Genomic DNA, 20,426 nt, shown 5'->3' with positions numbered 1-20,426 from the left:
AATTAGCTGGGTGTGGTGGCGTGCGCCTGTAGTCCCAGCTACTCTGGAGGCTGAGGCAGGAGAATCGCTTGAAGCCGGGAGCCGGAGGTTGCAGTGAGCAGAGATCGCACCACAGCACTTCAGCCAGAGCGAGACTCCGTCTCAAAAAAGAAAAAAAACAGAAAAGGGCAGGATGTTTCTTTGCCAAAGAGACAATGTGGAACCTTAGGAGAAAATAGCAGGAAAACACATTGCTGCCAGGTGAACACACGTCTCCGCCAGGTGGGCTACCCTCTGCCTTTGAGGCCTCGTGTCTTCAGACGTCGAAGGCGTCCCTCACGTGCCACCTGGAATGGATTCTGTGAGTGGAGCTCTACTGCTAAATGAAAACTTTCAATTACATTATTGTGAATAACGGACTTGAGAACCTTTTTTTAAAGCAAAAGATGTAACAGTGCAGGAAAGGCAGACTAGAATTAAAGAAAAGGAAAGGTAATGATCTGTTTTTCTTTGATGTATCTAAGTAGTTTTTTAAATTTTAATCTTATTTTATTTATTATTTATTTATTTTGAGATGGAGTATTGCTCTGTCACCCAGGCTGGTGTTCAGTGGTGAGATCGCGGCTCACTGCCACCTCCGCCTCCTGGGTTCAAGCAATTCCCCTGCCTCCGCCTCCCGAGTAGCTGGGATTACAGGCATTCGCCATCATGCCCAGCTAAATTCTTAAATTCACAGGGTTGAAAACTGTGACGGCTGATAGGATAAATCCAATTCCATGTTTTGTTCAGCTTGCTCAGTCCACTAGAATTTAAGAAAGTTCCCATTAAAAATCTGGTTTCTCTTGAAATATGCGAAGACCTGGCAACACGGCCATACACTCACAACAGCGCCAGGGGTTCGGAGCTGAAAGGTGGCCGCTCCCTTGTGGGGTGGATGCCCTCCAGCCCCTCCAGAGCACCCCTGTTGTGGTCACTCATGTCTGCATGTCTGCCAGGATTCTGGAGCATCTAAGTTTTCTGATCTCTGTCTCAAAGGCTCTGTAACTTTTTCCAACCTTTTTCTGTCCCTGGTTTCTTTCCAGCCATTTCACTCACAACAGACAAGCGTGGTTTTCCTGTCCTGAGAATCTTGTTAAACTATTCGTGCAAAACATACAAGATGGAGCCCTGAGAGGGGTCACTGACCTCCCATGGGGTATGAACAAGAAAAGACCAAGGGTCAACAGAAGTGAGGCTTTGCTCTAGATCTGCGGCGGCTTGTGCTGTGACCACTGTGTACTCAGCAATCAGCACCACACCCAGTGCGCTCCATTAGTAAGCTCCGAATGGATGAACTAACTTTACTGGGGTCTTAAGCAGTTTATTCACTTAACCCAACGGTCTCCAAGGTTTGTCCAGCCCTATTTGCTGTGATTCTGTGATCCTGCTGGCTTCATATGACTGAATGCAAGAATGATGGGCAGGGACCCAAAACATAGGCTATCGGAGAACAGGTTGTGTTGGGTTACATGACTAAATTCTTCAGTGATGATTTGTGAGATTTTGGTGCACCCATCACCTGAGCAGTATACAGTGTACCCTACCTGTAGTCTTTTATCCCTCACCCCCTCCCCTTCTCCCCAAGTCCCCAAAGTTCACTGTATCATCCTTATGCCTTTGCACCCTCCTAGCTTAGCTCCCACATATCTGTGAGAACATACGATGTTTGGTTTTTCATTTCTGAGTTACTTCACTTAGAATAATCATCTCCATGGAAGCACAAGACATCTGATTGGAGGGTTAAAAATAACAACAAAACAAAACAAAAAAAGAATAATCATCTGCAATCTCATCCAGGTCCCTGCAAATGCCGTTGATTCATTCCTTTTTACGGCTGAGCGGTATTCCATCATGTGTACGTATCACAGTTTCCTTATCCACTCGTTGGTTGATGGGCATTTGGGTCGGCTCCACGTTTTTGCAATTGCAAACTGCGCTGCTACAAACATGCGCGTGCAAGCCCCTTTTTTGTATGATGACTTCTCCTCTGGGTAGATCCCAGTAGTCGGACTGCTGGATCCAATGGTAGTTCCACTTTCAGGTCTTTAGGGAATCTCCACACTCAAAGCTCTGCCCAGTGTTAATTCCGCTTGCCTGTAGCCTGTTAACTTTTGTTGCTTCTGTGTTAAGTCTGGGTACATAGGAGTTAACAAGATATGGAGTTTGACTTCTGCAAATGATGAACCAGAAAGTGGATAATTTTAAGACAGTGGGGCTAGGATCACCCCACAACCCCGCCCGACCTGCAAGCCCAGATCTCTGTCCCCCACGGTCTGTGCCATTATCACTTCGTGCTGTTTCATCTCTGACCTTCCTTTCTGGGAAACAATCAGTGACTGTCTTAGACAGAGGTCTGATCACAGTCTCTGGATGGCACTTCTGCTGCTGGTCATTAGATGAGAGCTTCCTCTACAATTATGTTGGTCACAAATGGAGGTGCTGAAGTTCTGGCTCCCCTGGGAGATTCCACCAGGATCCAGACGACGAACGCAGCTTCCTTCCGGATGCTGACTTTGCTCAGAAGAGTGAAGAGAAGGGCCGGGAGGTCAGGAGGAGGCTCCCCTTGCTGGGGCTGGCCCTGTCTATTGTCTGTTCTGCAGTGGTCACCAGGCACCTCAGGTTACATTCAACTCTCTTGTGAAGGTAATTACAGGCATGCACTTTACTTTCATGTGACTTTTTTTTTTCTGGTTTTTGTTTTCATTTTGGTCTAACTCTGTCATCCAGGCTGGAGTGCAGTGGTGCCGTCATAGCTCACTGCAGCCTCAAACTCCTGGGCTCAGGGGATCCCCCCACCGCAGTTTCCTGAGTAGCTGGGACTATAGGTATGTGCCACAATGCCCGGCTAGTTTGTTTATTTTTGTGGCCCAGGCTGCTCTCGAACACCTGGCTGAAGTCAATCCTCCTGCGAGTCTCCCAAAGCACTGGGATTAAGGTATGAGCCAGTGCGCCCAGCCACTTTGATCCAATTTTATCTCTAAACTAATGAATTATGTTGAAAACTCTGTCTCTCCAGAAGAGAGATCGAAGTTCGATCAGACAAGAGAAGAGATTGTCCCAGGTGAGCCGGCCTAAGGGGAGGTGTCTTGCAGCAGCATGCCCTCACTTAGCCCCCTGGTCAAGGCAGTTTTCATTTCTCTGCAGGCTGCCAGAACAGTACATCCAAGCACCGAGCAGAGAGGGCCTGCCAAGAGGAAGCCTGGGCCTAGGGCCACCTCAGCATTCTGGGAGTTACAGCCTACCCATTAGGTCTCAGCTCAGCAGCTTAGCCTCATGCACAGGTCCTAGGATTCATTCTGATCCAAGGCCAGAGGATGTAGGAGTTCAGTCAGGGTGGTGGGAAGAATCGTAAAATGGACGCAACTCTTCTTGGAAGGCCAGAAGTTCTTGCAAAAGCCTCAGAATAGGATTTGGCTGAAGGCAGCCAGATTCTCTTCTCCGGTGCCTGAAAGCTCAAGGTAGATAACTAGGGGATGCAAAGAAACTGATCTGGGTAAGTTAGTTTGCTTAGGCCTTGGAACCTGGCCTTTAGTCACCTGTAGGACTGCTCTCTCCAGGGAGGGCGACCATGTTAATTACCCACAAGTGTATGTACTGAAAGCCTTTGCCATTAAATCTATTCTGAATAAATGCCTGCAGCACAGCTTGTGAGAGCCGTGGCTGCTGACTCTTTACAGCACTTCCTCCGTGTCTGCCAGTGGCCCGGACCCCTAGCCCACACTTTCACTGGATATCTGTGTCTGAGTGCATTTGTTCATCCGTCGCTGGGTCAGGGTCTGCAGTTCGGACCTGGAAGGAGGATGTGACAGCCTTGAACCCAACTCTCGGGAACTCAACACATAGACTGTGATATCTGCTGTCCAGCCTTGGTCTGGTCCCTGGCGATGACCAAGCATCCAGCTCATTCCTAAGACTGAGCCTCCCTCCCTCAGCGCCTGCTCTGGTTCTTAGGGTCAGCCTCTGGATTTGTCCTTTTTCTGGTAGCTGCCCAGCACCCCCAATGCCTCCTAGATTGGAGGCCCTCTCTGGCCTCCTTTGGGGTGGAGGGATGCACAAACATTTACCAGGAGACTTCAGCATCCCAGCCACAACTCCAGACCCTGGGCCACGTCTTCTCCTTTTATATCCTCATGGCAGTTGTGCAGGGCTGATCTGGTCCCCAGCATAAATGAAGAACATTGATGCTGTTGAAGCTCAGAGATGACAAGGACGTTTCCCAAGGTCACCTGGCTGAGGAGTGGAGGAGCAGGGGTTTGAGGCCTGGTCAGTCTCACTTGAAAGCGTTATGTTACTACTGCTCCACTCAGGGCCTCCCCGGGACTGAAGCACAGCTCCAAACTGCGGCTGAGCCTGGGCGCTCCCCTGCCAGCCACCTCACCTGGCATGCGGTGGCTTCTAACGGCTGTTCCTCCTGGATTTACCACAGCTGTCTTCTCCCCTGTTTGGGGTCCCTCGCTGTGGTCAACCTTGCATCCCCCGTGGCCAGCCTTGGGGAAAAAAGCAAACTCTGGGCCTGAAACCAACTTGGCCACCTACCAGCTTGATCCATGACCCTGAACAAGTGTCTTCATTTCTCTGCCTGTCAGCTTCCTCACTTGTCTAAAACCTACCTCACAGAGTGGTTGTTCAGATGTAAATTTGACTACCCTTTAAAATCCGGAATTTAAAATGCTTATTCCAGCATGGGCAACATAGTGAGACACCATCTTTAAAAAAAAGTAAAACCTTGTTTCTCTGTCCATGAGTCTGGACTTAATGTTTAAAATTATTTACTTCAGAGCCAGGCGTGGTGGCTCATGGCTGTAATCCTAGCACTTTGGGAGGCCCAGGCAGGCAGATTACCTGAGGTCAAGGGTTCGAGACCAGCCTGGCCAACACGGCAAAACTTGTCTTACGAAAAATACAAAAATCAGCCAGGTGTGGTGTCACATGCCTATAATCCCAGCTACTCAGGAGCCTGAGGCAGGAAAATTGCTTGAACCCAGAAGGCGGAGGGACCGTTCACTGGGTTGCAGTGAACCCAAATCACACCACTGCACTCCAGCCTGGGAGACAGAGCGAGACTCTATCACAAAAAGGAAAAAAAAAAAAAGCCCTTTCTTTTAAAACTGAACTTTTTTTTTTTTTAAACCAACAAGACAGACTGAGATGACACTTGCAGAGGTTTTCACAGATGACATTGCTATTGGAATCAGTAAATTGGATTGTGTATAAAATAGGATGTCATAGTGTCATTCTGGCGTTTGTTAGGAATGCAGCCATTAGGCAACAAAGGCAGAGGAAAATCGTGGCTTCTGTAAGCACATTTTGTAACAATGGCTCCTCCCAGGAGGGGCCCTGCCACCAGGCTGACAATTTCCTTCAGGCTCATCAATGTTTTTCGTTGTTTAAAGACACACATTAATGTAAAGTCTCCTCCCATTCTCTCTGTAAATTACAGCATTCAGAAGAAGTGGCAGCTGCTGTAATTAAGACACAGTTAATTGCCTATCTCCTTAATTGCAATGATAGGATTTTGACAGTTTGGTAAATAAGAATTGTTTGGTTTCCTCTGGCAACTTCAGCCTCAGTCGGTTCTCTCCTGCAAGTGCTGAGTCACCCAGTCCAGGGACAAATGGCTGTGGTCCAACGGAGACAGGATGGGGCGGCAGCACAGGTGAGAGGCGGGCAGTGTTTATGATTCACCTTAAGTCTCCTCTCTCTCCTTCCCCACAAGAGCCTCCCCAACGTTGCCTGTTCGATCGCCCAATAAGATCCTCCCAGAGCTATCTCCCAGATGAATCAGTTACCACATGAGCCCACAAGGCAGGAAAAAACAGAAGCAGAATGCCCGCATTATGGGGTGATGATCTCCTGCTGCTGATGGGCACAGGAGGACGCGACGCTGTCAGTTGAGGACATTGAAGCCGAGGGAGAGTCAACATACCCAGAGTCGGGAGCTGAGGCCTGCAAAGCCAGGATCCCAAACCAGGTCTTCTGACCCACAGTCTCAAGCATGCTCCACAGAGGCGGGGACTTTGGAGTCACACAGATCTGGGTTCAGAGCCTACATTTGCCTTTACTGCCTGTGTAACTACGGGTCAGATGCTTAATGTTTCCAGGCCTCAGTTGCTTTCCTTGCAAATTAGATTTTGTAGTACCCACTTCATAACACTGTGAGAATTTTTAAAAATAATCTGTTGGGCATGGTGGCTCACACCTGTAATCCCCGCAATTTGGGAGGCCCAGATGGGAGGATTGCTTGAGTCCAGGAGTTTAAGACCAGCCTCAGCAACACAGGGAGACCCTGTCTCTACCAAAAAAAAAAAAAAAATTAGTCATCTGTAACCCCAGCCAATTGGGAAGCTGAGGTGGGAGGATTGCTTGAGGGCATATTGTACCACAGCACTCCAGCCTGGGCGACAAAGTCAGACCCTGTCTCAAAAAAAAAAAAGAAAGCAAAACAAAAAAAACCTTACAAGGTGCCTTCAGCAACATGTCAGGCTTGCAATAAAGGTGCTCAACAAATGGACGTTATGTAGCAAGTACGAATCTTATTCCAAAACTTACCTAAATAACTTTTTTTAACATTTCTTTATTTTCCATGAACTTAATTTTGACTGTGGCCTATGGTCCAGCGTCCCGTTTCAGGCGTTTCTCTCCAAGATCTTGCTATTTATTGATGATACCACATGAAGGCACCAGAGTCCAAATGGTCATCGTAAGAAAAAACTGCACCTAATTTTTAAAGCCTCCTAGGAGGCTAGGAGAAATCATTGCACTTGCCTGCCATCCTATTTGGTGCTGAAAAAAAAAAAAAAAAAGAAAGAAAGAAAGGAGGAGGGGGAAGAGAAATAAACAAGTTTCCGTAGTAAAGCGGAATACAAACAGTACGTCGCTCACTTTCTACCACGGTTATGGCTGGCACTGACACATGACTGTACACTGTTTGTGGTGATAACCATGTTATCAGTCCATCTTTGCTTCCCAGAGGCCACATAGGCTCAGGAACTAGGATGTTAGTGGCGATGGCATCTGGCTCTTTTCAGTACCCCTTGCTTTTGTTGTTGTTGTTGTTGTTTTGTTGTTTTTGTGCTGTAACTCCTGTTTTTCCTAAATGTGAAGGTAAAGGAAACATTGGTATACAATAGCTAACATTTTTTCAACAAGGGAATGAATAAAGGGAGGGAGGTGACCAGGTAGAAAATTCCTCTTTAAAAACAAGATTCCTTCCCAGATAGGTGGATCTTGTCCTGCTCAACACATATGTGGGTCTGGCTCTGCAGAGATGGGCTTCAAGGCCAGGCATGGTGGCTCACACCTGTAATCCTAGTACTTTGGGAGGCTGAGGCAGGTGGATCACCTGAGGTCAGGAGTTTGAGATCAGCCTGGCTCACGTGGTGAAACCCAGGCTCTAGTAAAAATACAAAAATTAGCTGATATGGTGGCACATGCCTGTAATCCTAGCTACTTTGGAGGCTGAGGTAAGAGAACTGCTTAAACCCAGGAGGCAGAGGTTGCAGTGAGCCCAGATCCCTTGAACATGGGAGGTGGAGGTTGCAGTAAGCTGAGATCCTGCCACTGTACTCCAGCCTGGGCCACACAGCAAGACTCGGTCTTCAAAAAACTAAAAAGATGGGATTCAACAAGACAGAAGCTCACTGCTGTTTCATCTAAACCAAGTCCTGAGGAAAGCAGTCAAGAGTTGGTTTGGTGGCTCCACAAGCATCGGGGAGCCAGCCTCCCTCAAATTTATCTTTCTATTGTCCTTCATTCCCGGCTTCTATCGCAGGGACCCAGGGCTGATTGAATCCAGCATCTTGTCTGCATTCCCACCAAATGGGAAGGAGAGGACCACACCTTTTAAAAATTGCACACAACGCTCCCCGTTGCTTTCCCTTGGCCAGAATTAGACACATAGCCACACTTAACCATGACATACCAGGACCTGGCCACCCAGCCAGCTGCCACTAATACAGATTCACTGAACACAATAATCTTAACTCAAGTGGAGGCTGCCGATGCCACAGTCCCAAAGCAGGTCCCTCATATATGCTGCAAGGCTCCCAGCCAACCCAGTGCCTACCTAACCAGCAAACCTAGATGTTGCCAGCCAATGCAACATTGAGACACTGCGATTTTCTGACATGAGACAGAAACAGTTCTGTCTCCTGGGTTTAGAAACCAACTGCATTTTGCCTCCCTTAAACCAAATCCCCAGAACTTAGAATCTGTGCTAGATCAAGTTTCTTGCTCAAGGAGATAGCTTGCCCACTCACTGTGCCATCTGTACTCTCTTATTTTTTTTTCTTGAACACATGAAAGGGAGGCTGAGAAATATAGTCTTTAGTTGAGTCACCTCTGAGCTCAGCTAAAAAGTGAGGGTGCTGTAAGGACAGAATAAATATGAGGGACAAATAGCAGTCTCTATCATACCCAGAAATTGGTTTTAAAAAAACACAGTGGCTCACGCCTGTAATCACAGCACTTTAAGAGAATTCTGGAGGCCAGCCGTGCAATTGGCAAAACCTCATCTCTACAAAAATCTTTTTTAATTAGCCAGTCACGCTGGTGCACACCTGTGGTCCCAGCTGCTCAGAAGGCTGAGGTGGGAGGATTGCTTGAGTCCATGAGTTCAAGGTTGCAGTGAGCCCTGATGGCACCACTGCCCTCCAGCCTGGTGACGGAGCGAGACCCTGCCTCCTTGAAACAAAACAAGCCGGGCAGGGTGGCTCACCCCCGGAATCCCAGCACTTTGGGAGGCCGAGGCGGGTGGATCACGAAGTCAGGAGATCAGACCAGCCTGGCCAACATCGTGAAACCCTGTCTCTACCAAAATTACAAAAATTAGCTGAGCATGGTGGTGCGCGCTTGTAATGCCAGCTACTCAGGAGGCTGAGGCAGGAGAATCGGTTAAACCTGAGAGGCAGAGGTTGCAGTGAGTCAAGATCACACCACTGCACTCCAGCCTGGAGACAATGTAAGACTCCATCTCAAAAAAAAAAAGTGGAGCTTAAAGTTTAAAGTAAAAAGTAAATGAGAATATAACCATACCCCTGCTTCCTCCCCAGCAGGCTTTGGACCTGTTCATGTAGTGACGCTGTGGGTTTGAGACAGTCGTACCTAGATCCTGAGCGACATCTGGGTATAAATGGATGGTGGCATGGACCTGGGCATTTGTTACTATGCATTCAACACCAGCAGCCCACTTGGGCCTGAGCTGGCAAGGAGGCCTGTGTCTCTTTAAAGCCACAAACTTCAGTTCAGTAAAAAGAGCACTGGACTTGGAGTCAAGATCTCCAAGGCGAATCAGAGCTCAGCCATCTAGTAAGTGACTGATTTTGTGTTGGTGTCAGAAACGGAAATAATAACAAGACCACTGTATGCACGGCCAGGCGGGAGGCTGAGGCAGGTGGATCACAAGATCAGGAGCTCAAGACCAGCCTGGCCAACATGGTGAAACCCCATCTCTATTAAAAGTACAAAAATTAGCCAGGCGTGGTGGTGCACACCTGTAATCCCAGCTACTCAGGAGGCTGAGGTAGGAAAATCGCTTGAACTCAGGAGGCGGAGGTTGCAGTGAGCCGAGATCATGCCAGCCTGGGTGACAGAGTGAGAATCTGTCTCAAAACAAAAAAGAAAAAAAGATCATGAATGCATGATGAGAGGTTATCACGTACCAGGCACTGTGCTAAGCTGATGTGCATTGATCATTGATTCCCCATAACACTACCATCTAGAAAACAATGATCAACTGCCATTTTTCAAATGAGAAAATTAAGGCTCTGAAAGTAAGGAATGACCAATGGAACCAGTAAAGTAGTAGCATGAGAATTTAAAACCTGGGCTCAGCCTGGGCAACGTAGTGAGACTCAATCTCTACAAAAAATTATAAAATTAGCCAGGTGTGGTGGCACATGCCTATAGTCCCAGCCACAGGAATACCAGCTACTCTGGAGGCTGAGGCATGAGGATTGCTTGAGCCCGGGAGGTTAAGGCTGCAGTGATCCATGGTGGTGCCACTGCGCTCCAGCCTCGGTGATGAGCGAGACCCTGTCTCAATAAAATAAAATAAAATAATGAAACCAGGGCTCTGTGGCCAGACTTCTTGCTCTTAACCAACTTATGCTGTTTCTCACAAAGAAGAGGAGATACGTGCCAACCTGAAGGTGTAACTGGGCTGGCACACAGTGGGCAGCACCTAAAGGTTAGCGGAGTAGGAGAGGGACTACAAGGTCAGGTGGGCAGGGGACACTCCCTAGATGAGGAATGAACAGAAATCAGCCAGGCAGACAGGAGGAGAGGTGTGATCTACACAAGGAAACAGCGCGGGTGGTGGCACGGCTGGCATTGATCACATAGCGGCTACTGGGCGCCACACATCGTGTTTCCCATTGCAGAGAATGGAAGGGGAGGGTGGAAAAAGATAGTTCGTTTTTCAGCGAGGAAAATATTCTTTAGCAAACCCCCAACAGATGTTTCCTTACATCTTGTCGGTTAGAACTAAGTCACAAAGGTGCTTTGAGCTGTGATGGGAGCTGGGTGTGGTGGTGTGCACCTGCAGTACCAGCTACTCAGGAGGCTGAACTGGGAAGATTACTTGAGCCCAGGAGTTTGAGACCAGCCTGGGCAACATAGACAGACCTTGTCTCAAACACACATACACACACACACACACACACACACACACACACAGGAATGGGATCTCCAAGCTTGGGTGAGGTCAACCATAATCATTCCCTTGAGCTGGGCCCATTGCGACCTGAACAAAATTGCAATTGTGTTAGCTAAGAAGAAATGAATGATGCTCGGTGGGTGGGGAGGTGACCTACAGGCTTAGCTCACAGTCTTTCCCACAGGTCCAAGCAAGAGGTGATGAGGAACTGAGCTAGCAGGTGGGTTGAGAACAGCATGATGACACTATTGGGAAGCAGAAGTGAACGTACTTAGTGAGCTACCAGAAGTGAGGGCTGAGGGAGCAGGATTCTTAGGCGATTCCCAAATGTATGACTTGGGTGACTGGGATGTCAATGATTTAATTAATTGGGGGCAGAGGGTGAGGACTGGGGAAGTCAGGCTAACAAGACGCATGAAATGATCTTATGACTTCGGAGACAATCTATTGTTTGGGGGATTCTTCAGACTTTCCTGTCTCTTGATCTGCTTGGCAAATCAAATAAATAAACCAAGTAAAAGCCTTTTTGTATAAGCCTCATCTAATGGTCAATGTCCTCCTCTCTTAAATAGAAAGCAGCTTCAGTGGCTGCCTGATCTTATTTCCCCAGAGGCTGTGTCTGTGCTGTGTGACCCTGACCCCAACGGACAGGGGGTCATGGAAGCCACGTCATATCAATGGCACACCCAAGGGAGCCTGAACCCCTGCTTCTGGGACCCCAAGACCTGCCCTGGGCCTGCCTCCTGAGGCATGGCGATTCCCCTCTTTCCTTCAGTTCTACAGTCCACTCTAATAAACAGCCTTCCAAGAAATTAATTGTTTTATCAAGCTAATAGTGATTATTTTTGTAACTTAAAAGCAAAATAACTTTATTCAAGACCTTAGTAAGGTCTTAAAAAGTATACAATATGTCACAAATTCACCTGCGTGGTACTTATGCCAGCAATGTTTCCTTAGAATCTAATCATGAGCAAATGAGAAAAAAATTGACTGTGAGACATTCTACAACTGGCACGGGTTCTTTAAAGCAAGTGTCTATCATGAAACAAACAAAAGAATGAGGAGGAACAGTTAGAAGAGGCCAGAGCCATAACAGCCACACAGAATGTGATTCAATCATGGGTCACTGAAAAATGGGAAGAAAAGATAAACTTCGAAAAATATTTTTGGGTCATTTACGAAAATTCAAATTTGGACTGTATATTTGATAGTGTTATAAAATTTGTGTTACTTTTCTTAGGTGAGACAGCCCTCTGGGGTTAACAGAAAATGTTCCTATTCTTAGGAAATGCATGCTGAAATATTTAGAATTAACTGTCTTGATGTCTACTTTCAAATGGTTCAGAAAAAAAGAATATAATGTGATGAAACTATTAAAAATTGGTGCAAGTAAGTTGAAGGTACATGAATGCTTATTGTATTCTTTCAACTTTTCTGTAAGTTTGACATTTTCTAAATAAACTGTTGGATTGTACAATTATAAATGATCAATTTACAATAAAAAATCTGGGGGAAAGTGAAAAGTATGTTTGAGGCAAACATTCAATACATAATTGTCCCAAAGGACAGTTTATGTCAATGAGTCAGAGTGAGACCTCCTAGTCTACAGAGTTTTTGAGTTTTATGGCTACCCTATATAATTATAGCTAACATTTGCAAATGAACGAAGTGCTGCCTCAGACATTCTGTCTTGTCATCCTGATGCAAATGAGCCTCCTGTGGTAGGTTTCACTGCCCTGTTTTACAGCCAAGGTGCACAGTTGCACTTTGGGTCTCTATGTGTCTCCACGTCTCTTAGAATTTCCTCACTCCCGGCTGGCCACTACAGGAATGAGTACCTGGCAGGTTCTCCTTAAACACTATGTCTCGTGTGTCTGATAGAGACATTTTTAAATTCATTGAGAATACTATGTTAGATAGTTCTCCAAAATTTGGCTTTTTTTAATTAAAAAAAAATGTTTTTGAGACAGGGTCTCACTATGTTGCCTAATCTGGTCTCAAACTCCCGGACTGCGGGTGCACTGACTGTGGGTCTAATGGCATAATGAAATGGAATGGCTGCTGGAATGCTCTTTAGCCACTATCTTCATTCCCTCCCCGACTCACAAAGCACATGATGTACATACTCAAGTGTAAACACTGCAATATGCAACTGGGGACAGATGGAAAATGCCAGGATTGCAGTTCTTTCGAAGCGGGAGGTCCTCTGGCCTTGGGTTGGTCTCTTAGACAGGGTTTCCTGGGGTCCACACTCTGAGATGGAAATGTTCATGGCAGGCCATTGGGAAGTGGTCTGTTGGGGCGTGCTTGTGCACCAACACATGTAAGGGAGTGGAGGAAACAGGATTTGGCAAAGGGAGAAGCTGAACTGAGTCACTTCATCAGATGTGTCAGCCAATGCCGTGTAAAGCTCTGAAGCTAGAATGGAACCCAAGAGATGTCCCAAATTCAAGCAAGAAGGCTGGACTTTTGTCTCCCCATGTTACCCAATCTTTGGACATGGGCTACCCCAGGAAGGGTGTGTAATCTTGGGTAACTCAAATTCTTGGCACGCGGTGAACTATGATCTGTGAGCTGGCAAACTGTCGTCCTCATACTGACAAGTCAAAAACTTTCATCTGGGGAATAGAATCTTGGTCATCAAGACGGCCTCCAGAAAGCGCACTGGTCCTGCTGAGGGGCACTTCCCAGCCTGGGCCAGGACCCAGGCCGAGATGACAGATTGCTTTTATTTGCCATATCTCTTTTCCCTTTTAATCTAGAAGAGTTTCTCAACCTTCTGGTATCTTTTTCGACTTCATCATTTTTAAAGAGTTCAGGCCAGCTATGCTGTAGAATGTCTGAAGGTATCTAATCTTCCTTATGACTGAAATTCAGATTATTTTCCTCTGACTCATCGTTTCTTTCCTCTCTTAGAGGGCCAGGCACTTCCTCTGCAGGTTAAATTGTTGCCTCATCTAATTATCGCCTGGTGGCCAGCAGAGGAATTGGGGGTAAATTCTAGACAGGTGCGAGATGGCTTCTGCATTATCTTCAAGGCTTCAAGCCAGAGAGGAGGAATAACCCTGAACAGGGATGAATCGGAGCGTGCAAGCTGTCAGGGGCTTTGACCTCTTTGTCCCCAGGCACATCTGAGGTCAGCAATCCGTTCCAAACACAGCCATGATGTTGGCAGAGCAGATTTGCTGGATTCTTCTTGGGGGCCCCACTACCCTTACATTTCAATCCTTAGTCTAATTCTCATTTTTTTCTGCCCCCTGCTGCAGGAAATGAGAGTCTCTCTGCATGCTGCAAAGGGGGAGCCCTGCTTTCACACTTGGCCTAAATTGATGATGTTCGCTGCGTCACTGCAAAGCATAGATTGCACTCATCAAGAGCCATCCGGTTTCATTACTCCCATAAGGACTTCTCCCACCCTCTCAAATGCCTGAGAAGCTGCACCTGCCAGTTGCTTTCCTCCTCCTTCTGCTCTGTCCTTTTGTACCGAAGGGAAGGTTTTAACAGTTGCTGACCTGCAGAATGGCAGGGGCTGGCCCTACTCCACCTCCCACCCATAAGGAGGATTTTACTGACACCCTGCTGGCGGGGACAGAATCTCAAATTTCATCTTAGAGTCTGCTTCCTGGGCCCACTCCCAGACCAACTCTTTCCCATCAGGTTCACCGGGAAACTCTCCGAGAGGGAGATTTGTGTGGAGGTGGTTTGCTAGGGAATAGGCACGAGAACTATCTCCACAATGGAACAAAGGGGGCAGGACTGGGTAGAGGGGAAAACGACCTCAGACGCAGCAGGGCTGTGCCTCAGCCGGTTGATTCCACTGGGAGTTTGAAGCTGAGATGACCCTTCGCAGTGGTCCCAAACCCAGGCAAGGGGGCTGGTCCTTGTCATCCCTATGTGGACGAGTCACTGGATACAGGCTGCCTGCAGGTGGGAACATACACCTTGGACGTCAGTTTTGTTTGTTTGTTTTGTTTGTTTTTGCCTAAGGCCAATTCTTGAAGAGCAATTTAGTTGTGAGTTATCAAGAGGCAGCCCACAGTCTCAGCAGATATGGGCACAGCTTGGTCCTGAAGGGTAGTCGAGGCAGGGCACCACACTTTCCACTGCAGGGATCCCTGTGTGTCTTATGACTAGAGGATTCATCTGTTTAAAAGACACCTTTAGACGGGAGGGGTGGAGGAGCCGGCAAGGGGACCAGAGGAAGGGAAGGGAATCTGCCGTGTAGGGTTGGCTCCACGTGGGAAGGTGGAAAGTGGATGAGGAACACGAAGCACCGTTGCTGTGTCCTGGAATGAATTCTGGCTAACTAGCCAGGGCTTCCTCCTGCGAAGTGAATTATACATTGCACCCCACCCCAATCATAAATATGATCTATTGAATGAACTCATGTTAATAATAGTGTCTCTGGATTGCAGAATGTCATATTATTTTCATGTTCCTGCATTTTTCCGTATTTTCTGAATTACAAGAACATGTATTATTTTATTTTATTTTTTTATTTTTTTTATTTATATTGATCTCGGCTCACTGAAATCTCCACCTCTCAGGTTCACATGATTCTCCTGCCTTGGCCTCCCAAGTAGCTGGAATTACAGGTGTGCATCACCATGCCCAGATAATATTTGTATTTTTAGTAGAGACAGGATTTCACTATATTGGTCAGGCTGGTCTTGAACTCCGGACCTCAGGTGGTCCAGCCGCTTCAGCTTCCCAAAGTGCTGAGATTATAGGCATGAGCCACCATGCCCAGCCAGAACATGCATTATTTTAAAGAGAATATTTAAAGGTTCATGCAATGAGGAAGGTCTCCGAGCTCTCTGATGTCACCAAGAAAGAAATATGAGACTAAGTGGACAGAAGATGACCTCCAAAGAGTGAATTAATGGTGGATCTTGGGGAAGAGTTATTTAACAAACGTGCTTCCAAACGTGAAGATAAGATTTGGATATATTATAAGAAAAGATTGGCCAGGCGCGGTGGCTCAAGCCTGTAATCCCAGCACTGTGGGAGGCCAAGGCAGGTGGATCACAAGGTCAAGAGATCGAGACCATCCTGGTCAACATGGTGAAACCCCGTCTCTACTAAAAATACAAAAAATTAGCTGGGCATGGTGGCGCGTGCCTGTAATCCCAGCGACTCAGGAGGCTGAGGCAGGAGAATTGCCTGAACCCAGGAGGCGGAGGTTGCGGTGAGCCGAGATCGCGCCATTGCACTCCAGCCTGGGTAACAAGAGCGAAACTCCATCTCAAAAAAAAAAAAGAAAGAAAAGAAAAGATGATGCGGCTTCTCTGGACGGTGGCCAGCATGGACTGGCCATACTTTGCCTTTTGAGAGAGTCACAGGACAATATGACATGGCGGAAAGACGGGCCGACAGCGATGTGTTCACGTTTTGCAGGACATCCCAATACCGCTCATCTAAGGAAGCACCAGCTTGCCATATACAAAGCCGGCGGGGAGACGTGGAGGACATTTTAAAGCTGAGGGGATGGAGACCTGTGTGTTAGAGGTCGCCAAGCATGGCACAGGCTTGACAAAATTTCTATCAATGAACATCTTTATGCAAAAGCAGCACCTGTTGTTCAGAGGCAGCTCTGACGAGCAGTCCACACAATCTCTTCCGCTGTGTAGACTTATCGTAATTTTGGTTTGACTCTTCAGTTAAAAGTTTTGAAATGCACTTAAATTATATTTTTATATTTTATATACATGCCATGCATCATATGATCCTAGTTTTCTAAAATTATTTGTCTATAAAGCTGTCTCACTCTTAACCTCCATCTGTTTATCTCTCTAGAATGACATCTAAACTGATATTCACCAATTGTGGACAATAATAATTTCTGACTTGTGGAAAGTAAAAGGTTCCTCTTCAAAGTGTCCTTTCTTGTTAAATAATAATAATAAATGTTAGAAATAATAGTGATTTTTAAAGACTTTCTTCAACACCTTCTTGCTTTTTGCTAGTAGCTCTTTGTTAAGCCCTACCCTATGTAGCTGTCAGACATAAAAGAATAAGTGCATTCTATGTCCTTGTACTTTAACCAAGGTATTTGTGCTGGACGTGCTCACAGGCATGTCCCAGCTCACAGCCTGTGCCCCTTCCCTATTTAAGAATGTTAGCACTTTTCTAGGTCCTTTTGAAAGCAACCTCCTCTTTTCCTTTGTTCTCCATTGCCTTTACCTATTTAGAAAAGTTTTAAGTTGTTAGCCAATCAGGTTCAGTTTAGATTATGAAGTCTGGCTCCAACCAACAGAGATCAGACACAGCAGTAAGGGCCCCATGTGTAAAGAATAAATATGCCGCCTTTCCTTTGTTCATTGTGCTTTCATAGCAAGATTGCTGACAGAGAGCACCCTTTCTGCAGAAAGTAAAATTGTCTTACTGAGAAAACTTTTTGTCTGAATGTTCATTTTTCCTTGCAGTACCAAAGAACAAGCATTTTGCTTATAACCTGACTAGTGAGATTTGGGTTCCTTTTTTTTTTTTTTTTTTTGAGAGGGGGTTTTGCTTTTTTTTCCCGGGGTGGGGGGCAAGGGGCAAATTCCGGCTCACCACAACCTCCACCTCCTGGGTTCAGGCAATTCTCCTGCCTCAGCCTCCTGAGTCGCTGGGATTACAGGCACGCGCCACCATGCCCAGCTAATTTTTTGTATTTTTAGTAGAGACGGGGTTTCACCATGTTGACCAGGATGGTCTCGATCTCTTGAACTCATGATCCACCTGCCTCGGCCTCCCACAGTGCTGGGATTACAGGCTTGAGCCACCGCGCCCGGCCGATTTGCGTTCCTTTTTAAAAAAATTATTATTTATTTTTTGAGACAGTCTTGTTCTTTCTCCCAGGCTGGGGTGCAATGGTGTGAGGTTGCTCACTGCAGCCTTTGCCTCCCAGGTTCAAGCAATTCTCCTGCATCAGCCTCCTGAGTAGCTGTGATTACAGGTGCATACCACAATGCCTGGCTAATTTTTTGGATTTTTAGTAGAGATGGGGTTTAGCCATCTTGGCCAGGCTGGTCTCGAATTCCCAACCTCAAGCGATCCACCCACCTTGGCCTCCCAAAATGCTGGGATTACTGGCACGACCCTTGTCCCCGTCCTGTGTTTATTTTTAAACTTTCTCCTTTGTACTTTTTTAATATCACCAGGTATATCTTACATAAAGAACATGTGAATTTTTTTGTTCACTTTTTTTCCTCAATGGAGAACACATTATTCTTATAATATTGAAGAAGCCCTATTATTCTTAAAACGACTTTGACATCAAAAAACTGGATTCAAATTGTAGATTCATTACAATGTGGTTGTATGACTGTTAGGCAAGTTTCTTAGCTTATCTTAGACTTCATTTCAAATAGAAACACTTCGTTTTCGATAGAGAATCTCCTTCCATGGTGGTGGTGGAGATTCTAAATGGTTTATGTCTAATAGCTAAAACAATATGTGGGAAGGTGCTTACTCAACAAATGAGAACCAATTTATCATTTCTATTAGTGTGGGTCCAGTTTGTTGCTTCTGTTGTTATGTATTTAAGTTTTCCCTAGCTTATCTGCTTTCCACAAAATGCTCTGTCACCAAGACTCTGTTATTACGTTATTTTATGCCTCTTCCGTGTAGGTTACGCTCCCAGCGGGAACACAGCCTAGCCCCTGGTCTCTCCTAAGTGCCATCTGGAATCTTATGGAAATATTTTACCTTCTAACTTGCAAACTGTACCTAACTGAGACGTATCCCTGTTTCCAGGGCAACCTACGGTACATAATAACAGCGTTTTGTTTTGGTTTGGTTTTGATAGAGGTTGGTCAGAATAAATATTTTTGCTTTCTTCTTCTCGGGTTATGACTGGCTGTTCTGTGTAGTAGTACTACTGTGATACTCCATGGATTGGTTTGAAGCGTATTTTTAAATAATTAAAATTCTCCTTTGATACCTTCAGAGGTGCAGGTTGGAGCCTAATCTAGTCTTGAACCAGGCAGAGTTGGCCTCATCTTTCCCTCGGTGCCAAACCGCTTCCTCAATTCTAGCTTGTAAAGGGCAGGACTCCTCAGTGTGACACCCAGATTTTCACCTTACGTTGTGCTTGGGACAATCTTTATAGAAAAGAAAGCTCCGCTGATTAGACAGCCTGGATTATTTGCCTACAGGATTTTCCTTTTCACACTCATTTTTGCCCTTTCTCTCACGTGCAGCTGGACTCTCCCTAGCGACCAAAGGGTCTCTACTTTTTACAAGCCCGAGACCTGAAATGCATTGCCTGGCAAAGCTCTGTAAGCCAATGTGCATCACAATACCCTTTGAATGATGTAAAGGATCAGGCTCTGCACCGCTGCAGTGTGTCTCTGCAGTTGATCCAGCAGCAGGAGGCAGCTGTAATCCCCACTGTCCTCAGAGGAGTGCTTTTAAGAACAAGGAGGTCTCTGCCCACTGCAGCCGAGGCAGGTAATAGTGGTGTGGTTGTTACTGCCTGTACCTCTCTCTTGCCCCCCGTAGTGGCTGCATTACTAAATGGTGACTACATTTCAAGTATTTTAGAGATAGGAACTCACACCATAAAGAAACGTTATGGCAAGGCTTTTGATAAAGCAAATATTTCTTTTAGAAAGTGAACACTCATCCCACTCAACTTTGAATTCTTGTAATAGTTTTAACTCAACGTGTCTTTTTTTGTTTTGTTTTTTCTTAGAAATGGGTGCACCTATATTTCTTAAGATATCTGGTTCTCTGTGATACAAGAAGACCTAAGTTTTAAAAGCTGTTAACTAGATTAACAGGTTATTGAGTTAGCTGAGCGACCGATTCTTTCATTAATTCATTCATTCTGAAGCAGGCATCAAGCACTCCTTGGATAGGAAACCCTTTGCAAGAGAATGAGATAGAAGAAGGACAAAGAGAGCGAAGAGAGTGGCCACCAAAACAAAGTGGCCCCCAGCGTCTAGGAGCTCACATTTTACCTGGAGAGACAAAGTGCTGTATAAACTGCTGTCTTGGCCAAGCGTGGTGGCTCACACCGGTAATCCCAACACTTTGGGAAGCCGAGGCTGGAGAATTGCTTGAGCTCAGGAGTTTGAGACCAGCCTGGGCAACATAGCAAGACCTGTGTCTATTTAAGAAAACAAAAAACAACCACAAAAAAGCCCCAGATGTCTTGTTGTTTGAAGAATTTCTAGAGCCTTATCCAAAGCCTGGCAGAGAGTTCGCTAATTTTTCTTCAATAATAGAATGACTAAATTAATTCAGCAGCCAGTAAACCAAACTGCATAGTAGAATTTACCAGGGGCTCTGGGAATTCAGAGGAGGGAAATGGGCCATTTAAAACTCAGAAGAAGCCTTGTAGAGAACTTCTGCCGGACTTGAATACAGCCCTGAAGAATGGGTTTAATTTAGACTAGAGAAGGAGAAAGGAAAAAGTATTCAGGCAGCAGAGCTCACTATGGAATCGGTGAGAATGAAGGGCGAGGGGAGCCAACCTTCCTGAACCGGGAAAACTGGCTGCCTGACAAACAGAAGCAACAGCGGTCTGGGAAGGCCCCTCCGTTACCGCGAGCCGCTCTAAACGGCCTGTCATCACACGCATGCTCACAGTACAGTAGTCATGCTCCTAGCCAGGGTGGGTCATGCCAATCCTGAGAAGAGCCTCTTCACCCATGCCTTCTCTGCACGCTCTGATCACTAGGGCACGGCTTTCCCCAGGGGTTGAACTTCCTCTAATTTCATGAACACAGATGCAACACTTCCAAGGAAAAGGGGCATTATAAAA

The 20,426-nt window shown here is 46.2% G+C and overlaps 1 long non-coding RNA gene across 3 annotated transcripts in view; it reads right to left on the bottom strand.

The window, feature by feature from the left end:
- Window positions 1-1,549: 1,549 nt before the first annotated feature.
- Window positions 1,550-20,426, bottom strand: part of LOC116525989 — a 48,948-nt gene continuing 30,071 nt past the window's right edge. The window contains exons 2-4 of one of the 3 annotated variants that reach the window (XR_004257904.1): window positions 6,568-6,801; window positions 4,083-4,248; window positions 1,550-2,188 (exon numbers count right to left, since the gene is read on the bottom strand). This is a non-coding gene — a long non-coding RNA (uncharacterized LOC116525989). Of the gene's footprint in view, window positions 2,189-4,082; window positions 4,249-6,567; window positions 6,802-9,509; window positions 9,553-20,426 lie in introns of those variants that run through there. The other 2 variants (XR_004257905.1, XR_004257903.1) reach the window with 2 other exon arrangements.

Source organism: Sapajus apella, unplaced genomic scaffold, assembly GCF_009761245.1.
Source record: "Sapajus apella isolate SASKATOON/1434 unplaced genomic scaffold, GSC_monkey_1.0 scaffold49, whole genome shotgun sequence".
Taxonomy (NCBI): domain Eukaryota; kingdom Metazoa; phylum Chordata; class Mammalia; order Primates; family Cebidae; genus Sapajus; species Sapajus apella.
The sequence above is the reverse complement of the archived record's forward strand: the minus strand, read 5'-3'. Positions and strand labels throughout refer to the sequence as shown.